The sequence below is a fragment of the Oncorhynchus tshawytscha genome, linkage group LG15 (assembly GCF_018296145.1).
Source record: "Oncorhynchus tshawytscha isolate Ot180627B linkage group LG15, Otsh_v2.0, whole genome shotgun sequence".
In the NCBI taxonomy this organism is placed as follows: domain Eukaryota; kingdom Metazoa; phylum Chordata; class Actinopteri; order Salmoniformes; family Salmonidae; genus Oncorhynchus; species Oncorhynchus tshawytscha.
Window position 1 is genome coordinate 35632219 of NC_056443.1, and position 19853 is coordinate 35652071.

Sequence of the window (19853 nt, forward strand, 5' to 3'; positions counted from 1 at the left end):
CCTGCACACTTCCACTTCATCCCTCCACTTTCAGGTACCCCAATACAATACTTGAACTCACAATAAATGGATTAGGCGGTCAGTGTCTTAAGTCACTGTGGAAATGTGTGATCAGCATGACCTATACGAACTGATAGAAGCAGTTGTAAAAAAATAGCATAGCATTTCGGAGGGCACAGAGACATGCCCATGAAAATTCTCATTTTTTATCCATGTTAAATCTTCATTTCTAAAAATTGGATCTGAAAGCTTCAATCCATCAAACTCTGTGTTAAGATCTTCTTCCTCCATTTTGCATTCAAAGATTTCTAAAAATTGGATCTGAAAGCTTCAATCCATCAAACTCTGTGTTATGTGCAGATCTCTCTTCCTCCATAGGAATTTGCATTCATCCACCCCAGATTTCTAAAAATTGGATCTGAAAGCTTCAATCCATCAAACTCTGTGTTATGTGCAGATCTCTCTTCCTCCATAGGAATTTGCATTCATCCACCCCAGATGGGACTCAAACCCACAATCCCTGGCTTAGAAGGCCAGTGCCTTATCCATTAGGCCACTGGGGTCACTTGTTGAAAACAAGCTGGATAGCAGAGAGTGGTTTCGACCGATCGTACACGTGGTTAAAGTAGACATCACGCTTCCGCTTCGCTTCTGTAATCAGCATGACCTGTACAAACTGACAGAAGCAGTCAAAAAATAATCACGGAGGGCACTGAGACATGCCCATGAAATTATGGTTTAATATTTCTGTATGCACTTCATTGCTAAAAGCAAACTGAATAGCAGAGGATGGTTTCGATCCATAAATCACTGGGTTAACTGCCAGGCACACTTCCACTACATCACTCCACTTTCAGGTACCCCAGAACCATACTTGAATTCACAATACATGGATTAGGAGATCAGTGTCTTAAGCCACTGTGTCTCTCTGTGATCAGCATGACCTATATGGATTGATAGAAGCAGTAATTAAAAAATAATCACGGAGGGCACAGAAGCATGCACATGAAATTTTCCAATTTAAAAAAAAATCCCTGTTTACCCTTCATTTCTAAAAGTAGAATTGGATAGCTTCGATCCATCAACCTCTGTGTTATGTGCCCAGCTCTTCTCTTCTGTTTGCACTTCTTGCTAAAAGCAAACTGGATAGCAGAGGATGGTTTCGATCCCTAAATCACTTGGTTAACTGCCCTGCACACTTCCACTTCATCCCTCCACTTTCAGGTACCCCAATACAATACTTGAACTCACAATAAATGGATTAGGCGGTCAGTGTCTTAAGTCACTGTGGAAATGTGTGATCAGCATGACCTATACGAACTGATAGAAGCAGTTGTAAAAAAATAGCATTTCGGAGGGCACAGAGACATGCCAATGAAAATTCTCCTTTTTTATCCCTGTTAAATCTTCATTTCTAAAATTGGATCTGAAAGCTTCAATCCATCAAACTCTGTGTTATGTGCAGATCTCTCTTCCTCCATAGGAATTTGCATTCATCCACCCCAGATGGGACTTAACCCACAATCCCTGGCTTAGAAGGCCAGTGCCTTATCCATTAGGCCACTGGGGTCACTTGTTGAAAACAAGCTGGATAGCAGAGAGTGGTTTCGACCGATCGTACACGTGGTTAAAGTAGACATCACGCTTCCGCTTCGCTTCTGTAATCAGCATGACCTGTACAAACTGACAGAAGCAGTCAAAAAATAATCACGGAGGGCACTGAGACATGCCCATGAAATTATGGTTTAATATTTCTGTATGCACTTCATTGCTAAAAGCAAACTGAATAGCAGAGGATGGTTTCGATCCATATCACTGGGTTAACTGCAAGGCACACTTCCACTACATCACTCCACTTTCAGGTACCCCAAACCATACTTGAATTCACAATGCCACTGTGTCTTCTGTGATCAGCATGACCTGTATGGATTGATAGAAGCAGTCAAAAAAAATCACGGAGGGCACTGAGACATGCCCATGAAATTATGGTTTAATATTTCTGTATGCACTTCATTGCTAAAAGCAAACTGAATAGCAGAGGATGGTTTCGATCCATAAATCACTGGGTTAACTGCCAGGCACACTTCCACTACATCACTCCACTTTCAGGTACCCCAAACCATACTTGAATTCACAATACATGGATTAGGAGATCAGTGTCTTAAGCCACTGTGTCTCTCTGTGATCAGCATGACCTATATGGATTGATAGAAGCAGTAATAAAAAAAAAAAGAATCACGGAGGGCACAGAGACATGCACATGAAATTTTCCAAAAAAAAAAATCCCTGTTTACCCTTCATTTCTAAAAGTAGAATTGGATAGCTTCGATCCATCAACCTCTGTGTTATGTGCCCAGCTCTTCTCTTCTGTTTGCACTTCTTGCTAAAAGCAAACTGGATAGCAGAGGATGGTTTCGATCCCTAAATCACTTGGTTAACTGCCCTGCACACTTCCACTTCATCCCTCCACTTTCAGGTACCCCAATACAATACTTGAACTCACAATAAATGGATTAGGCGGTCAGTGTCTTAAGTCACTGTGGAAATGTGTGATCAGCATGACCTATACGAACTGATAGAAGCAGTTGTAAAAAAATAGCATTTCGGAGGGCACAGAGACATGCCCTTGAAAATTCTCATTTTTTATCCATGTTAACTCTTCATTTCTAAAAATTGGATCTGAAAGCTTCAATCCATCAAACTCTGTTTAAGATCTCTTTCCTCCATTTTTGGATCTGAAAGCTTCAATCCATCAAACTCTGTGTTATGTGCAGATCTCTCTTCCTCCATAGGAATTTGCATTCATCCACCCCAGATTTCTAAAAATTGGATCTGAAAGCTTCAATCCATCAAACTCTGTGTTATGTGCAGATCTCTCTTCCTCCATAGGAATTTGCATTCATCCACCCCAGATGGGACTCAAACCCACAATCCCTGGCTTAGAAGGCCAGTGCCTTATCCATTAGGCCACTGGGGTCACTTGTTGAAAACAAGCTGGATAGCAGAGAGTGGTTTCGACCGATCGTACACGTGGTTAAAGTAGACATCACGCTTCCGCTTCGCTTCTGTAATCAGCATGACCTGTACAAACTGACAGAAGCAGTCAAAAAATAATCACGGAGGGCACTGAGACATGCCCATGAAATTATGGTTTAATATTTCTGTATGCACTTCATTGCTAAAAGCAAACTGAATAGCAGAGGATGGTTTCGATCCATAAATCACTGGGTTAACTGCAAGGCACACTTCCACTACATCACTCCACTTTCAGGTACCCCAAAACCATACTTGAATTCACAATACATAGATTAGGAGATCAGTGTCTTAAGCCACTGTGTCTCTCTGTGATCAGCATGACCTATATGGATTGATAGAAGCAGTAATAAAAAAGAATCACGGAGGGCACAGAGACATGCACATGAAATTTTCCAATTTAAAAAAAAATCCCTGTTTACCCTTCATTTCTAAAAGTAGAATTGGATAGCTTCGATCCATCAACCTCTGTGTTATGTGCCCAGCTCTTCTCTTCTGTTTGCACTTCTTGCTAAAAGCAAACTGGATAGCAGAGGATGGTTTCGATCCCTAAATCACTTGGTTAACTGCCCTGCACACTTCCACTTCATCCCTCCACTTTCAGGTACCCCAATACAATACTTGAACTCACAATAAATGGATTAGGCGGTCAGTGTCTTAAGTCACTGTGGAAATGTGTGATCAGCATGACCTATACGAACTGATAGAAGCAGTTGTAAAAAAATAGCATTTCGGAGGGCACAGAGACATGCCAATGAAAATTCTCCTTTTTTATCCCTGTTAAATCTTCATTTCTAAAATTGGATCTGAAAGCTTCAATCCATCAAACTCTGTGTTATGTGCAGATCTCTCTTCCTCCATAGGAATTTGCATTCATCCACCCCAGATCTGACTCAAACCCACAATCCCTGGCTTAGAAGGCCAGTGCCTTATCTATTAGGCCACTGGGGTCACTTGTTGAAAACAAGCTGGATAGCAGAGAGTGGTTTCGACCGATCGTACACGTGGTTAAAGTAGACATCACGCCTCCGCTTCGCTTCTGTAATCAGCATGACCTGTACAAACTGACAGAAGCAGTCAAAAAAATAATCACGGAGGGCACTGAGACATGCCCATGAAATTATGGTTTAATATTTCTGTATGCACTTCATTGCTAAAAGCAAACTGAATAGCAGAGGATGGTTTCGATCCATAAATCACTGGGTTAACTGCCAGGCACACTTCCACTACATCACTCCACTTTCAGGTACCCCAAAACCATACTTGAATTCACAATACAAGGATTAGGAGATCAGTGTCTTAAGCCACTGTGTCTCTCTGTGATCAGCATGACCTATATGGATTGATAGAAGCAGTAATAAAAAAAGAATCACGGAGGGCACAGAGACATGCACATGAAATTTTCCAATTTAAAAAAAAATCCCTGTTTACCCTTCATTTCTAAAAGTAGAATTGGATAGCTTCGATCCATCAACCTCTGTGTTATGTGCCCAGCTCTTCTCTTCTGTTTGCACTTCTTGCTAAAAGCAAACTGGATAGCAGAGGATGGTTTCGATCCCTAAATCACTTGGTTAACTGCCCTGCACACTTCCACTTCATCCCTCCACTTTCAGGTACCCCAATACAATACTTGAACTCACAATAAATGGATTAGGCGGTCAGTGTCTTAAGTCACTGTGGAAATGTGTCAGCATGACCTATACGAACTGATAGAAGCAGTTGTAAAAAAATAGCATTTCGGAGGGCACAGAGACATGCCCATGAAAATTCTCCTTTTTTATCCCTGTTAAATCTTCATTTCTAAAAATTGGATCTGAAAGCTTCAATCCATCAAACTCTGTGTTATGTGCAGATCTCTCTTCCTCCATAGGAATTTGCATTCATCCACCCCAGATGGGACTCAAACCCACAATCCCTGGCTTAGAAGGCCAGTGCCTTATCCATTAGGCCACTGGGGTCACTTGTTGAAAACAAGCTGGATAGCAGAGAGTGGTTTCGACCGATCGTACACGTGGTTAAAGTAGACATCACGCTTCCGCTTCGCTTCTGTAATCAGCATGACCTGTACAAACTGACAGAAGCAGTCAAAAAATAATCACGGAGGGCACTGAGACATGCCCATGAAATTATGGTTTAATATTTCTGTATGCACTTCATTGCTAAAAGCAAACTGAATAGAGGATGGTTTCGATCCATAAATCACTGGGTTAACTGCAGGCACACTTCCACTACATCACTCCACTTTCAGGTACCCCAAAACCATACTTGAATTCACAATACACAGTGTCTTAAGCCACTGTGTCTCTCTGTGATCAGCATGACCTGTATGGATTGACCAGTAATAAAAAAAAAAAATCACGGAGGGCACAGACATGCCCATGAAATTATGGTTTAATATTTCTGTATGCAATTGCTAAAAGCAAACTGAATAGCAGAGGATGGTTTCGATCCATAAATCACTGGGTTAACTGCAGGCACACTTCCACTACATCACTCCACTTTCAGGTACCCCACAACCATACTTGAATTCACAATACATGGATTAGGAGATCAGTGTCTTAAGCCACTGTGTCTCTCTGTGATCAGCATGACCTATATGGATTGATAGAAGCAGTAATAAAAAAGAATCACGGAGGGCACAGAGACATGCACATGAAATTTTCCAATTTAAAAAAAAATCCCTGTTTACCCTTCATTTCTAAAAGTAGAATTGGATAGCTTCGATCCATCAACCTCTGTGTTATGTGCCCAGCTCTTCTCTTCTGTTTGCACTTCTTGCTAAAAGCAAACTGGATAGCAGAGGATGGTTTCGATCCCTAAATCACTTGGTTAACTGCCCTGCACACTTCCACTTCATCCCTCCACTTTCAGGTACCCCAATACAATACTTGAACTCACAATAAATGGATTAGGCGGTCAGTGTCTTAAGTCACTGTGGAAATGTGTGATCAGCATGACCTATACGAACTGATAGAAGCAGTTGTAAAAAAATTGCATTTCGGAGGGCACAGAGACATGCCCATGAAAATTCTCATTTTTTATCCATGTTAACTCTTCATTTCTAAAAATTGGATCTGAAAGCTTCAATCCATCAAACTCTGTGTTATGTGCAGATCTCTCTTCCTCCATAGGAATTTGCATTCATCCACCCCAGATTTCTAAAAATTGGATCTGAAAGCTTCAATCCATCAAACTCTGTGTTATGTGCAGATCTCTCTTCCTCCATAGGAATTTGCATTCATCCACCCCAGATTTCTAAAAATTGGATCTGAAAGCTTCAATCCATCAAACTCTGTGTTATGTGCAGATCTCTCTTCCTCCATAGGAATTTGCATTCATCCACCCCAGATGGGACTCAAACCCACAATCCCTGGCTTAGAAGGCCAGTGCCTTATCCATTAGGCCACTGGGGTCACTTGTTGAAAACAAGCTGGATAGCAGAGAGTGGTTTCGACCGATCGTACACGTGGTTAAAGTAGACATCACGCTTCCGCTTCGCTTCTGTAATCAGCATGACCTGTACAAACTGACAGAAGCAGTCAAAAAATAATCACGGAGGGCACTGAGACATGCCCATGAAATTATGGTTTAATATTTCTGTATGCACTTCATTGCTAAAAGCAAACTGAATAGCAGAGGATGGTTTCGATCCATAAATCACTGGGTTAACTGCCAGGCACACTTCCACTACATCACTCCACTTTCAGGTACCCCACAACCATACTTGAATTCACAATACATGGATTAGGAGATCAGTGTCTTAAGCCACTGTGTCTCTCTGTGATCAGCATGACCTATATGGATTGATAGAAGCAGTAATAAAAAAAGATTCACGGAGGGCACAGAGACATGCACATGAAATTTTCCAATTTAAAAAAAAATCCCTGTTTACCCTTCATTTCTAAAAGTAGAATTGGATAGCTTCGATCCATCAACCTCTGTGTTATGTGCCCAGCTCTTCTCTTCTGTTTGCACTTCTTGCTAAAAGCAAACTGGATAGCAGAGGATGGTTTCGATCCCTAAATCACTTGGTTAACTGCCCTGCACACTTCCACTTCATCCCTCCACTTTCAGGTACCCCAATACAATACTTGAACTCACAATAAATGGATTAGGCGGTCAGTGTCTTAAGTCACTGTGGAAATGTGTGATCAGCATGACCTATACGAACTGATAGAAGCAGTTGTAAAAAAATAGCATTTCGGAGGGCACAGAGACATGCCAATGAAAATTCTCCTTTTTTATCCCTGTTAAATCTTCATTTCTAAAATTGGATCTGAAAGCTTCAATCCATCAAACTCTGTGTTATGTGCAGATCTCTCTTCCTCCATAGGATTTGCATTCATCCACCCCAGATGGGACTCAAACCCACAATCCCTGGCTTAGAAGGCCAGTGCCTTATCCATTAGTCCACTGGGGTCACTTGTTGAAAACAAGCTGGATAGCAGAGAGTGGTTTCGACCGATCGTACACGTGGTTAAAGTAGACATCACGCTTCCGCTTCGCTTCTGTAATCAGCATGACCTGTACAAACTGACAGAAGCAGTCAAAAAATAATCACGGAGGGCACTGAGACATGCCCATGAAATTATGGTTTAATATTTCTGTATGCACTTCATTGCTAAAAGCAAACTGAATAGCAGAGGATGGTTTCGATCCATAAATCACTGGGTTAACTGCAGGCACACTTCCACTACATCACTCCACTTTCAGGTACCCCACAACCATACTTGAATTCACAATACATGGATTAGGAGATCAGTGTCTTAAGCCACTGTGTCTCTCTGTGATCAGCATGACCTATATGGATTGATAGAAGCAGTAATAAAAAAGAATCACGGAGGGCACAGAGACATGCACATGAAATTTTCCAATTTAAAAAAAAATCCCTGTTTACCCTTCATTTCTAAAAGTAGAATTGGATAGCTTCGATCCATCAACCTCTGTGTTATGTGCCCAGCTCTTCTCTTCTGTTTGCACTTCTTGCTAAAAGCAAACTGGATAGCAGAGGATGGTTTCGATCCCTAAATCACTTGGTTAACTGCCCTGCACACTTCCACTTCATCCCTCCACTTTCAGGTACCCCAATACAATACTTGAACTCACAATAAATGGATTAGGCGGTCAGTGTCTTAAGTCAGTGGAAATGTGTGATCAGCATGACCTATACGAACTGATAGAAGCAGTTGTAAAAAAATAGCATTTCGGAGGGCACAGAGACATGCCCATGAAAATTCTCCTTTTTTATCCCTGTTAAATCTTCATTTCTAAAAATTGGATCTGAAAGCTTCATTCCATCAAACTCTGTGTTATGTGAAGATCCCTCTTCCTCCATAGGAATTTGCATTCATCCACCCCAGATGGGACTCGAAACCACAATCCCTGGCTTAGAAGGCCAGTGCATTATCCATTAGGCCACTAGGGTCACTTGTTGAAAACAAGCTGGATAGCAGAGAGTGGTTTCGACCGATCGTACACGTGGTTAAAGTAGACATCACGCTTCCGCTTCGCTTCTGTAATCAGCATGACCTGTACAAACTGACAGAAGCAGTCAAAAAATAATCACGGAGGGCACTGAGACATGCCCATGAAATTATGGTTTTATATTTCTGTATGCACTTCATTGCTAAAAGCAAACTGAATAGCAGAGGATGGTTTCGATCCATAAATCACTGGGTTAACTGCCAGGCACACTTCCACTACATCACTCCACTTTCAGGTACCCCACAACCATACTTGAATTCACAATACATGGATTAGGAGATCAGTGTCTTAAGCCACTGTGTCTCTCTGTGATCAGCATGACCTATATGGATTGATAGAAGCAGTAATAAAAAAAGAATCACGGAGGGCACAGAGACATGCACATGAAATTTTCCAATTTAAAAAAAAATCCCTGTTTACCCTTCATTTCTAAAAGTAGAATTGGATAGCTTCGATCCATCAACCTCTGTGTTATGTGCCCAGCTCTTCTCTTCTGTTTGCACTTCTTGCTAAAAGCAAACTGGATAGCAGAGGATGGTTTCGATCCCTAAATCACTTGGTTAACTGCCCTGCACACTTCCACTTCATCCCTCCACTTTCAGGTACCCCAATATAATACTTGAACTCACAATAAATGGATTAGGTGGTCAGTGTCTTAATAAGCCACTGTGTCTCTCTCTGTGATCAGCATGACCTATAAGGATTGATAGAAGCAGTTGTAAAAAAAAAAGGCATTTCGCAGGGCACAGAGACATGCCCATGAAAATTCTCCTTTTTTTTTCCCTGTTAAATCTTCATTTCTAAAAATTGGATCTGAAAGCTTCAATCCATCAAACTCTGTGTTATGTGCAGATCTCTCTTCCTCCATAGGAATTTGCATTCATCCACCCCAGGTGGGACTCAAACCCACAATCCCTGGCTTAGAAGGCCAGTGCCTTATCCATTAGGCCACTGGGGTCACTTGTTGAAAACAAGCTGGATAGCAGAGAGTGGTTTCGACCGATCGTACACGTGGTTAAAGTAGACATCACGCTTCCGCTTCGCTTCTGTAATCAGCATGACCTGTACAAACTGACAGAAGCAGTCAAAAAATAATCACGGAGGGCACTGAGACATGCCCATGAAATTATGGTTTTATATTTCTGTATGCACTTCATTGCTAAAAGCAAACTGAATAGCAGAGGATGGTTTCGATCCATAAATCACTGGGTTAACTGCCAGGCACACTTCCACTACATCACTCCACTTTCAGGTACCCCACAACCATACTTGAATTCACAATACATGGATTAGGAGATCAGTGTCTTAAGCCACTGTGTCTCTCTGTGATCAGCATGACCTATATGGATTGATAGAAGCAGTAATAAAAAAAAGAATCACAGAGGGCACAGAGACATGCACATGAAATTCTCCAATTTAAAAAAATATCCCTGTTTACCCTTCATTTCTAAAAGTAGAATTGGATAGCTTCGATCCATCAACCTCTGTGTTATGTGCCCAGCTCTTCTCTTCTGTTTGCACTTCTTGCTAAAAGCAAACTGGATAGCAGAGGATGGTTTCGATCCCTAAATCACTTGGTTAACTGCCCTGCACACTTCCACTTCATCCCTCCACTTTCAGGTACCCCAATACAATACTTGAACTCACAATAAATGGATTAGGCGGTCAGTGTCTTAAGTCACTGTGGAAATGTGTGATCAGCATGACCTATACGAACTGATAGAAGCAGTTGTAAAAAAATAGCATTTCGGAGGGCACAGAGACATGCCCATGAAAATTCTCATTTTTGTTAAATCTTCATTTCTAAAATTGGATCTGAAAGCTTCAATCCATCAAACTCTGTGTTATGTGCAGATCTCTCTTCCTCCATAGGAATTTGCATTCATCCACCCCAGATGGGACTTAACCCACAATCCCTGGCTTAGAAGGCCAGTGCCTTATCCATTAGGCCACTGGGGTTACTTGTTGAAAACAAGCTGGATAGCAGAGAGTGGTTTCGACCGATCGTACACGTGGTTAAAGTAGACATCACGCTTCCGCTTCGCTTCTGTAATCAGCATGACCTGTACAAACTGACAGAAGCAGTCAAAAAATAATCACGGAGGGCACTGAGACATGCCCATGAAATTATGGTTTAATATTTCTGTATGCACTTCATTGCTAAAAGCAAACTGAATAGCAGAGGATGGTTTCGATCCATAAATCACTGGGTTAACTGCCAGGCACACTTCCACTACATCACTCCACTTTCAGGTACCCCACAACCATACTTGAATTCACAATACATGGATTAGGAGATCAGTGTCTTAAGCCACTGTGTCTCTCTGTGATCAGCATGACCTATATGGATTGATAGAAGCAGTAATAAAAAAAGAATCACGGAGGGGAGGGCACAGAGACATGCACATGAAATTTTCCAATTTAAAAAAAAATCCCTGTTTACCCTTCATTTCTAAAAGTAGAATTGGATAGCTTCGATCCATCAACCTCTGTGTTATGTGCCCATCTCTCTCTTCTGTTTGCACTTCTTGCTAAAAGCAAACTGGATAGCAGAGGATGGTTTCGATCCCTAAATCACTTGGTTAACTGCCCTGCACACTTCCACTTCATCCCTCCACTTTCAGGTACCCCAATACAATACTTGAACTCACAATAAATGGATTAGGCGGTCAGTGTCTTAAGTCACTGTGGAAATGTGTGATCAGCATGACCTATACGAACTGATAGAAGCAGTTGTAAAAAAATAGCATTTCGGAGGGCACAGAGACATGCCCATGAAAATTCTCCTTTTTTATCCCTGTTAAATCTTCATTTCTAAAAATTGGATCTGAAAGCTTCAATCCATCAAACTCTGTGTTATGTGCAGATCTCTCTTCCTCCATAGGAATTTGCATTCATCCACCCCAGATGGGACTCGAACCCACAATCCCTGGCTTTGAAGGCCAGTGCCTTATCCATTAGGCCACTGGGGTCACTTGTTGAAAACAAGCTGGATAGCAGAGAGTGGTTTCGACCGATCGTACACGTGGTTAAAGTAGACATCACGCTTCCGCTTCGCTTCTGTAATCAGCATGACCTGTACAAACTGACAGAAGCAGTCAAAAAATAATCACGGAGGGCACTGAGACATGCCCATGAAATTATGGTTTAATATTTCTGTATGCACTTCATTGCTAAAAGCAAACTGAATAGCAGAGGATGGTTTCGATCCATAAATCACTGGGTTAACTGCCAGGCACACTTCCACTACATCACTCCACTTTCAGGTACCCCACAACCATACTTGAATTCACAATACATGGATTAGGAGATCAGTGTCTTAAGCCACTGTGTCTCTCTGTGATCAGCATGACCTATATGGATTGATAGAAGCAGTAATAAAAAAAGAATCACGGAGGGCACAGAGACATGCACATGAAATTTTCCAATTTAAAAAAAAATCCCTGTTTACCCTTCATTTCTAAAAGTAGAATTGGATAGCTTCGATCCATCAACCTCTGTGTTATGTGCCCAGCTCTTCTCTTCTGTTTGCACTTCTTGCTAAAAGCAAACTGGATAGCAGAGGATGGTTTCGATCCCTAAATCACTTGGTTAACTGCCCTGCACACTTCCACTTCATCCCTCCACTTTCAGGTACCCCAATACAATACTTGAACTCACAATAAATGGATTAGGCGGTCAGTGTCTTAAGTCACTGTGGAAATGTGTGATCAGCATGACCTATACGAACTGATAGAAGCAGTTGTAAAAAAATAGCATTTCGGAGGGCACAGAGACATGCCCATGAAAATTCTCCTTTTTATCCCTGTTAAATCTTCATTTCTAAAATTGGATCTGAAAGCTTCAATCCATCAAACTCTGTGTTATGTGCAGATCTCTCTTCCTCCATAGGAATTTGCATTCATCCACCCCAGATGGGACTCAAACCCACAATCCCTGGCTTAGAAGGCCAGTGCCTTATCCATTAGGCCACTGGGGTCACTTGTTGAAAACAAGCTTATAGCAGAGAGTGGTTTCGACCGATCGTACACGTGGTTAAAGTAGACATCACGCTTCCGCTTCGCTTCTGTAATCAGCATGACCTGTACAAACTGACAGAAGCAGTCAAAAAATAATCACGGAGGGCACTGAGACATGCCCATGAAATTATGGTTTAATATTTCTGTATGCACTTCATTGCTAAAAGCAAACTGAATAGCAGAGGATGGTTTCGATCCATAAATCACTGGGTTAACTGCAGGCACACTTCCACTACATCACTCCACTTTCAGGTACCCCACAACCATACTTGAATTCACAATACATGGATTAGGAGATCAGTGTCTTAAGCCACTGTGTCTCTCTGTGATCAGCATGACCTATATGGATTGATAGAAGCAGTAATAAAAAAAGAATCACGGAATCACGGAGGGCACAGAGACATGCACATGAAATTTTCCAATTTAAAAAAAAATCCCTGTTTACCCTTCATTTCTAAAAGTAGAATTGGATAGCTTCGATCCATCAACCTCTGTGTTGTGTGCCCAGCTCTTCTCTTCTGTTTGCACTTCTTGCTAAAAGCAAACTGGATAGCAGAGGATGGTTTCGATCCATAAATCACTGGGTTAACTGCAAGGCACACTTCCACTACATCACTCCACTTTCAGGTACCCCAAAACCATACTTGAATTCACAATACATAGATTAGGATATCAGTGTCTTAAGCCACTGTGTCTCTCTGTGATCAGCATGACCTATATGGATTGATAGAAGCAGTAATAAAAAAAGATTCACGGAGGGCACAGAGACATGCACATGAAATTTTCCAATTTAAAAAAAAATCCCTGTTTACCCTTCATTTCTAAAAGTAGAATTGGATAGCTTCGATCCATCAACCTCTGTGTTATGTGCCCAGCTCTTCTCTTCTGTTTGCACTTCTTGCTAAAAGCAAACTGGATAGCAGAGGATGGTTTCGATCCCTAAATCACTTGGTTAACTGCCCTGCACACTTCCACTTCATCCCTCCACTTTCAGGTACCCCAATACAATACTTGAACTCACAATAAATGGATTAGGCGGTCAGTGTCTTAAGTCACTGTGGAAATGTGTGATCAGCATGACCTATACGAACTGATAGAAGCAGTTGTAAAAAAAATAGCATTTCGGAGGGCACAGAGACATGCCCATGAAAATTCTCCTTTTTATCCATGTTAACTCTTCATTTCTAAAAATTGGATCTGAAAGCTTCAATCCATCAAACTCTGTGTTTTGTGCAGATCTCTCTTCCTCCATAGGAATTTGCATTCATCCACCCCAGATGGGACTCAAACCCACAATCCCTGGCTTTGAAGGCCAGTTCCTTATCCATTAGGCCACTGGGGTCACTTGTTGCAAACAAGCTGGATAGCAGAGAAGGTTTCGACCGATCGTACACTTGGTTAAAGTAGACATCACGCTGAAATTTTCTATCACGGAGGGCACTGAGACATGCCCATGAAATTATGGTTTAATATTTCTGTATGCACTTCATTGCTAAAAGCAAACTGAATAGCAGAGGATGGTTTCGATCCCTAAATCACTGGGTTAACTGCCCTGCACACTTCCACTTCATCCCTCCACTTTCAGGTACCCCAATACAATACTTGAACTCACAATAAATGGATTAGGCGGTCAGTGTCTTAAGTCACTGTGGAAATGTGTGATCAGCATGACCTATACGAACTGATAGAAGCAGTTGTAAAAAAATTGCATTTCGGAGGGCACAGAGACATAACCATGAAAATTCTCCTTTTTTATTTTTGTTAAATCTTTATTTCTGAAAATTGGATCTGAAAGCTTCAATCCATCAAACTCTGTGTTATGTGCAGATCTCTCTTCCTCCATAGGAATTTGCATTCATCCACCCCAGGTGGGACTCGAACCCACAATCCCTGGCTTAGAAGGCCAGTGCCTTATCCATTAGGCCACTGGGGTCACTTGTTGAAAACAAGCTGGATAGCAGAGAGTGGTTTCGACCGATCGTACACGTGGTTAAAGTAGACATCACGCTTCCGCTTCGCTTCTGTAATCAGCATGACCTGTACAAACTGACAGAAGCAGTCAAAAAATAATCACGGAGGGCACTGAGACATGCCCATGAAATTATGGTTTAATATTTCTGTATGCACTTCATTGCTAAAAGCAAACTGAATAGCAGAGGATGGTTTCGATCCATAAATCACTGGGTTAACTGCAAGGCACACTTCCACTACATCACTCCACTTTCAGGTACCCCAAAACCATACTTGAATTCACAATACATGGATTAGGAGATCAGTGTCTTAAGCCACTGTGTCTCTCTGTGATCAGCATGACCTATATGGATTGATAGAAGCAGTAATAAAAAAAGAATCACGGAGGGCACAGAGACATGCACATGAAATTTTCCAATTTAAAAAAAAATCCCTGTTTACCCTTCATTTCTAAAGTAGAATTGGATAGCTTCGATCCATCAACCTCTGTGTTATGTGCCCAGCTCTTCTCTTCTGTTTGCACTTCTTGCTAAAAGCAAACTGGATAGCAGAGGATGGTTTCGATCCCTAAATCACTTGGTTAACTGCCCTGCACACTTCCACTTCATCCCTCCACTTTCAGGTACCCCAATACAATACTTGAACTCACAATAAATGGATTAGGCGGTCAGTGTCTTAAGTCACTGTGGAAATGTGTGATCAGCATGACCTATACGAACTGATAGAAGCAGTTGTAAAAAAATAGCATTTCGGAGGGCACAGAGACATGCCAATGAAAATTCTCCTTTTTTATCCCTGTTAAATCTTCATTTCTAAAATTGGATCTGAAAGCTTCAATCCATCAAACTCTGTGTTATGTGCAGATCTCTCTTCCTCCATAGGAATTTGCATTCATCCACCCCAGATGGGACTCGAACCCACAATCCCTGGCTTAGAAGGCCAGTGCCTTATCCATTAGGCCACTGGGGTCACTTGTTGAAAACAAGCTGGATAGCAGAGAGTGGTTTCGACCGATCGTACACGTGGTTAAAGTAGACATCACGCTTCCGCTTCGCTTCTGTAATCAGCATGACCTGTACAAACTGACAGAAGCAGTCAAAAAATAATCACGGAGGGCACTGAGACATGCCCATGAAATTATGGTTTAATATTTCTGTATGCACTTCATTGCTAAAAGCAAACTGAATAGCAGAGGATGGTTTCGATCCATAAATCACTGGGTTAACTGACAGGCACACTTCCACTACATCACTCCACTTTCAGGTACCCCACAACCATACTTGAATTCACAATACATGGATTAGGAGATCAGTGTCTTAAGCCACTGTGTCTCTCTGTGATCAGCATGACCTATATGGATTGATAGAAGCAGTAATAAAAAAAGAATCACGGAGGGCACAGAGACATGCACATGAAATTTTCCAATTTAAAAAAAAATCCCTGTTTACCCTTCATTTCTAAAAGTAGAATTGGATAGCTTCGATCCATCAACCTCTGTGTTATGTGCCCAGCTCTTCTCTTCTGTTTGCACTTCTTGCTAAAAGCAAACTGGATAGCAGAGGATGGTTTCGATCCCTAAATCACTTGGTTAACTGCCCTGCACACTTCCACTTCATCCCTCCACTTTCAGGTACCCCAATACAATACTTGAACTCACAATAAATGGATTAGGCGGTCAGTGTCTTAAGTCACTGTGGAAATGTGTGATCAGCATGACCTATATGAACTGATAGAAGCAGTTGTAAAAAAAATAGCATTTCGGAGGGCACAGAGACATGCCCATGAAAATTCTCCTTTTTTATCCCTGTTAAATCTTCATTTCTAAAAATTGGATCTGAAAGCTTCAATCCATCAAGCTCTGTGTTATGTGCAGATCTCTCTTCCTCCATAGGAATTTGCATTCATCCACCCCAGATGGGACTCAAACCCACAATCCCTGGCTTTGAAGGCCAGTTCCTTATCCATTAGGCCACTGGGGTCACTTGTTGCAAACAAGCTGGATAGCAGAGATTGGTTTCGACCGATCGTACACTTGGTTAAAGTAGACATCACGCTTCCGCTTCGCTTCTGTAATCAGCAAGACCTGTACAAACTGACAGAAGCAGTCAAAAAATAATCACGGAGGGCACTGAGACATGCCCATGAAATTATGGTTTAATATTTCTGTATGCACTTCATTGCTAAAAGCAAACTGAATAGCAGAGGATGGTTTCGATCCATAAATCACTGGGTTAACTGCCAGGCACACTTCCACTACATCACTCCACTTTCAGGTACCCCACAACCATACTTGAATTCACAATACATGGATTAGGAGATCAGTGTCTTAAGCCACTGTGTCTCTCTGTGATCAGCATGACCTATATGGATTGATAGAAGCAGTAATAAAAAAAGAATCACGGAGGGCACAGAGACATGCACATGAAATTTTCCAATTTAAAAAAAAATCCCTGTTTACCCTTCATTTCTAAAAGTAGAATTGGATAGCTTCGATCCATCAACCTCTGTGTTATGTGCCCAGCTCTTCTCTTCTGTTTGCACTTCTTGCTAAAAGCAAACTGGATAGCAGAGGATGGTTTCGATCCCTAAATCACTTGGTTAACTGCCCTGCACACTTCCACTTCATCCCTCCACTTTCAGGTACCCCAATACAATACTTGAACTCACAATAAATGGATTAGGCGGTCAGTGTCTTAAGTCACTGTGGAAATGTGTGATCAGCATGACCTATACGAACTGATAGAAGCAGTTGTAAAAAAATAGCATTTCGGAGGGCACAGAGACATGCCAATGAAAATTCTCCTTTTTTATCCCTGTTAAATCTTCATTTCTAAAATTGTATCTGAAAGCTTCAATCCATCAAACTCTGTGTTATGTGCAGATCTCTCTTCCTCCATAGGAATTTGCATTCATCCACCCCTGGCTTAGAAGGCCAGTGCCTTATCCATTAGGCCACTGGGGTCACTTGTTCAAAACAAGCTGGATAGCAGAGAGTGGTTTCGACCGATCGTACACGTGGTTAAAGTAGACATCACGCTTCCGCTTCGCTTCTGTAATCAGCATGACCTGTACAAACTGACAGAAGCAGTCAAAAAATAATCACGGAGGGCACTGAGACATGCCCATGAAATTATGGTTTAATATTTCTGTATGCACTTCATTGCTAAAAGCAAACTGAATAGCAGAGGATGGTTTCGATCCATAAATCACTGGGTTAACTGCAGGCACACTTCCACTACATCACTCCACTTTCAGGTACCCCACAACCATACTTGAATTCACAATACATAGATTAGGAGATCAGTGTCTTAAGCCACTGTGTCTCTCTGTGATCAGCATGACCTATATGGATTGATAGAAGCAGTAATAAAAAAGAATCACGGAGGGCACAGAGACATGCATGAAATTTTCCAATTTAAAAAAAAATCCCTGTTTACCCTTCATTTCTAAAAGTAGAATTGGATAGCTTCGATCCATCAACCTCTGTGTTATGTGCCCAGCTCTTCTCTTCTGTTTGCACTTCTTGCTAAAAGCAAACTGGATAGCAGAGGATGGTTTCGATCCCTAAATCACTTGGTTAACTGCCCTGCACACTTCCACTTCATCCCTCCACTTTCAGGTACCCCAATACAATACTTGAACTCACAATAAATGGATTAGGCGGTCAGTGTCTTAAGTCACTGTGGAAATGTGTGATCAGCATGACCTATACGAACTGATAGAAGCAGTTGTAAAAAAATAGCATTTCGGAGGGCACAGAGACATGCCCATGAAAATTCTCCTTTTTTTTCCCTGTTAAATCTTCATTTCTAAAAATTGGATCTGAAAGCTTCAATCCATCAAACTCTGTGTTATGTGCAGATCTCTCTTCCTCCATAGGAATTTGCATTCATCCACCCCAGATGGGACTCAAACCCACAATCCCTGGCTTTGAAGGCCAGTGCCTTATCCATTAGGCCACTGGGGTCACTTGTTGAAACAAGCTGGATAGCAGAGAGTGGTTTCGACCGATCGTACACGTGGTTAAAGTAGACATCACGCTTCCGCTTCGCTTCTGTAATCAGCATGACCTGTACAAACTGACAGAAGCAGTCAAAAAATAATCACGGAGGGCACTGAGACATGCCCATGAAATTATGGTTTAATATTTCTGTATGCACTTCATTGCTAAAAGCAAACTGAATAGCAGAGGATGGTTTCGATCCATAAATCACTGGGTTAACTGCCAGGCACACTTCCACTACATCACTCCACTTTCAGGTACCCCACAACCATACTTGAATTCACAATACATGGATTAGGAGATCAGTGTCTTAAGCCACTGTGTCTCTCTGTGATCAGCATGACCTATATGGATTGATAGAAGCAGTAATAAAAAAAGAATCACGGAGGGCACAGAGACATGCACATGAAATTTTCCAATTTAAAAAAAAATCCCTGTTTACCCTTCATTTCTAAAAGTAGAATTGGATAGCTTCGATCCATCAACCTCTGTGTTATGTGCCCAGCTCTTCTCTTCTGTTTGCACTTCTTGCTAAAAGCAAACTGGATAGCAGAGGATGGTTTCGATCCCTAAATCACTTGGTTAACTGCCCTGCACACTTCCACTTCATCCCTCCACTTTCAGGTACCCCAATACAATACTTGAACTCACAATAAATGGATTAGGCGGTCAGTGTCTTAAGTCACTGTGGAAATGTGTGATCAGCATGACCTATACGAACTGATAGAAGCAGTTGTAAAAAAATAGCATTTCGGAGGGCACAGAGACATGCCCTTGAAAATTCTCATTTTTATCCATGTTAACTCTTCATTTCTAAAAATTGGATCTGAAAGCTTCAATCCATCAAACTCTGTGTTATGTGCAGATCTCTCTTCCTCCATAGGAATTTGCATTCATCCACCCCAGATGGGACTCAAACCCACAATCCCTGGCTTAGAAGGCCAGTGCCTTATCCATTAGGCCACTGGGGTCACTTGTTGAAAACAAGCTGGATAGCAGAGAGTGGTTTCGACCGATCGTACACGTGGTTAAAGTAGACATCACGCTTCCGCTTCGCTTCTGTAATCAGCATGACCTGTACAAACTGACAGAAGCAGTCAAAAATAATCACGGAGGGCACTGAGACATGCCCATGAAATTATGGTTTAATATTTCTGTATGCACTTCATTGCTAAAAGCAAACTGAATAGCAGAGGATGGTTTCGATCCATAAATCACTGGGTTAACTGCCAGGCACACTTCCACTACATCACTCCACTTTCAGGTACCCCACAACCATACTTGAATTCACAATACATGGATTAGGAGATCAGTGTCTTAAGCCACTGTGTCTCTCTGTGATC

The 19853-nt window shown here is 41.6% G+C and overlaps 9 non-coding genes across 9 annotated transcripts; all 9 read right to left on the reverse strand.

Moving 5' to 3' along the window:
• Positions 1-490: 490 nt before the first annotated feature.
• Positions 491-563, reverse strand: trnar-ucu. Its single transcript has one exon. It is a non-coding gene; the product is annotated as a tRNA-Arg (tRNA).
• Positions 564-2904: 2341 nt separating this feature from the next.
• Positions 2905-2977, reverse strand: trnar-ucu. The gene has a single exon. It is a non-coding gene; the product is annotated as a tRNA-Arg (tRNA).
• A 1941-nt stretch (positions 2978-4918) lies between these two features.
• On the reverse strand, positions 4919-4991 carry trnar-ucu. The gene has a single exon. It is a non-coding gene; the product is annotated as a tRNA-Arg (tRNA).
• A 1382-nt stretch (positions 4992-6373) lies between these two features.
• On the reverse strand, positions 6374-6446 carry trnar-ucu. The gene has a single exon. It is a non-coding gene; the product is annotated as a tRNA-Arg (tRNA).
• Positions 6447-9402: 2956 nt separating this feature from the next.
• Positions 9403-9475, reverse strand: trnar-ucu. Its single transcript has one exon. It is a non-coding gene; the product is annotated as a tRNA-Arg (tRNA).
• Positions 9476-12423: 2948 nt separating this feature from the next.
• trnar-ucu lies at positions 12424-12496 on the reverse strand. The gene has a single exon. It is a non-coding gene; the product is annotated as a tRNA-Arg (tRNA).
• Positions 12497-14396: 1900 nt separating this feature from the next.
• Positions 14397-14469, reverse strand: trnar-ucu. The gene has a single exon. It is a non-coding gene; the product is annotated as a tRNA-Arg (tRNA).
• A 934-nt stretch (positions 14470-15403) lies between these two features.
• On the reverse strand, positions 15404-15476 carry trnar-ucu. The gene has a single exon. It is a non-coding gene; the product is annotated as a tRNA-Arg (tRNA).
• Positions 15477-19408: 3932 nt separating this feature from the next.
• Positions 19409-19481, reverse strand: trnar-ucu. Its single transcript has one exon. It is a non-coding gene; the product is annotated as a tRNA-Arg (tRNA).
• Positions 19482-19853: the final 372 nt, after the last annotated feature.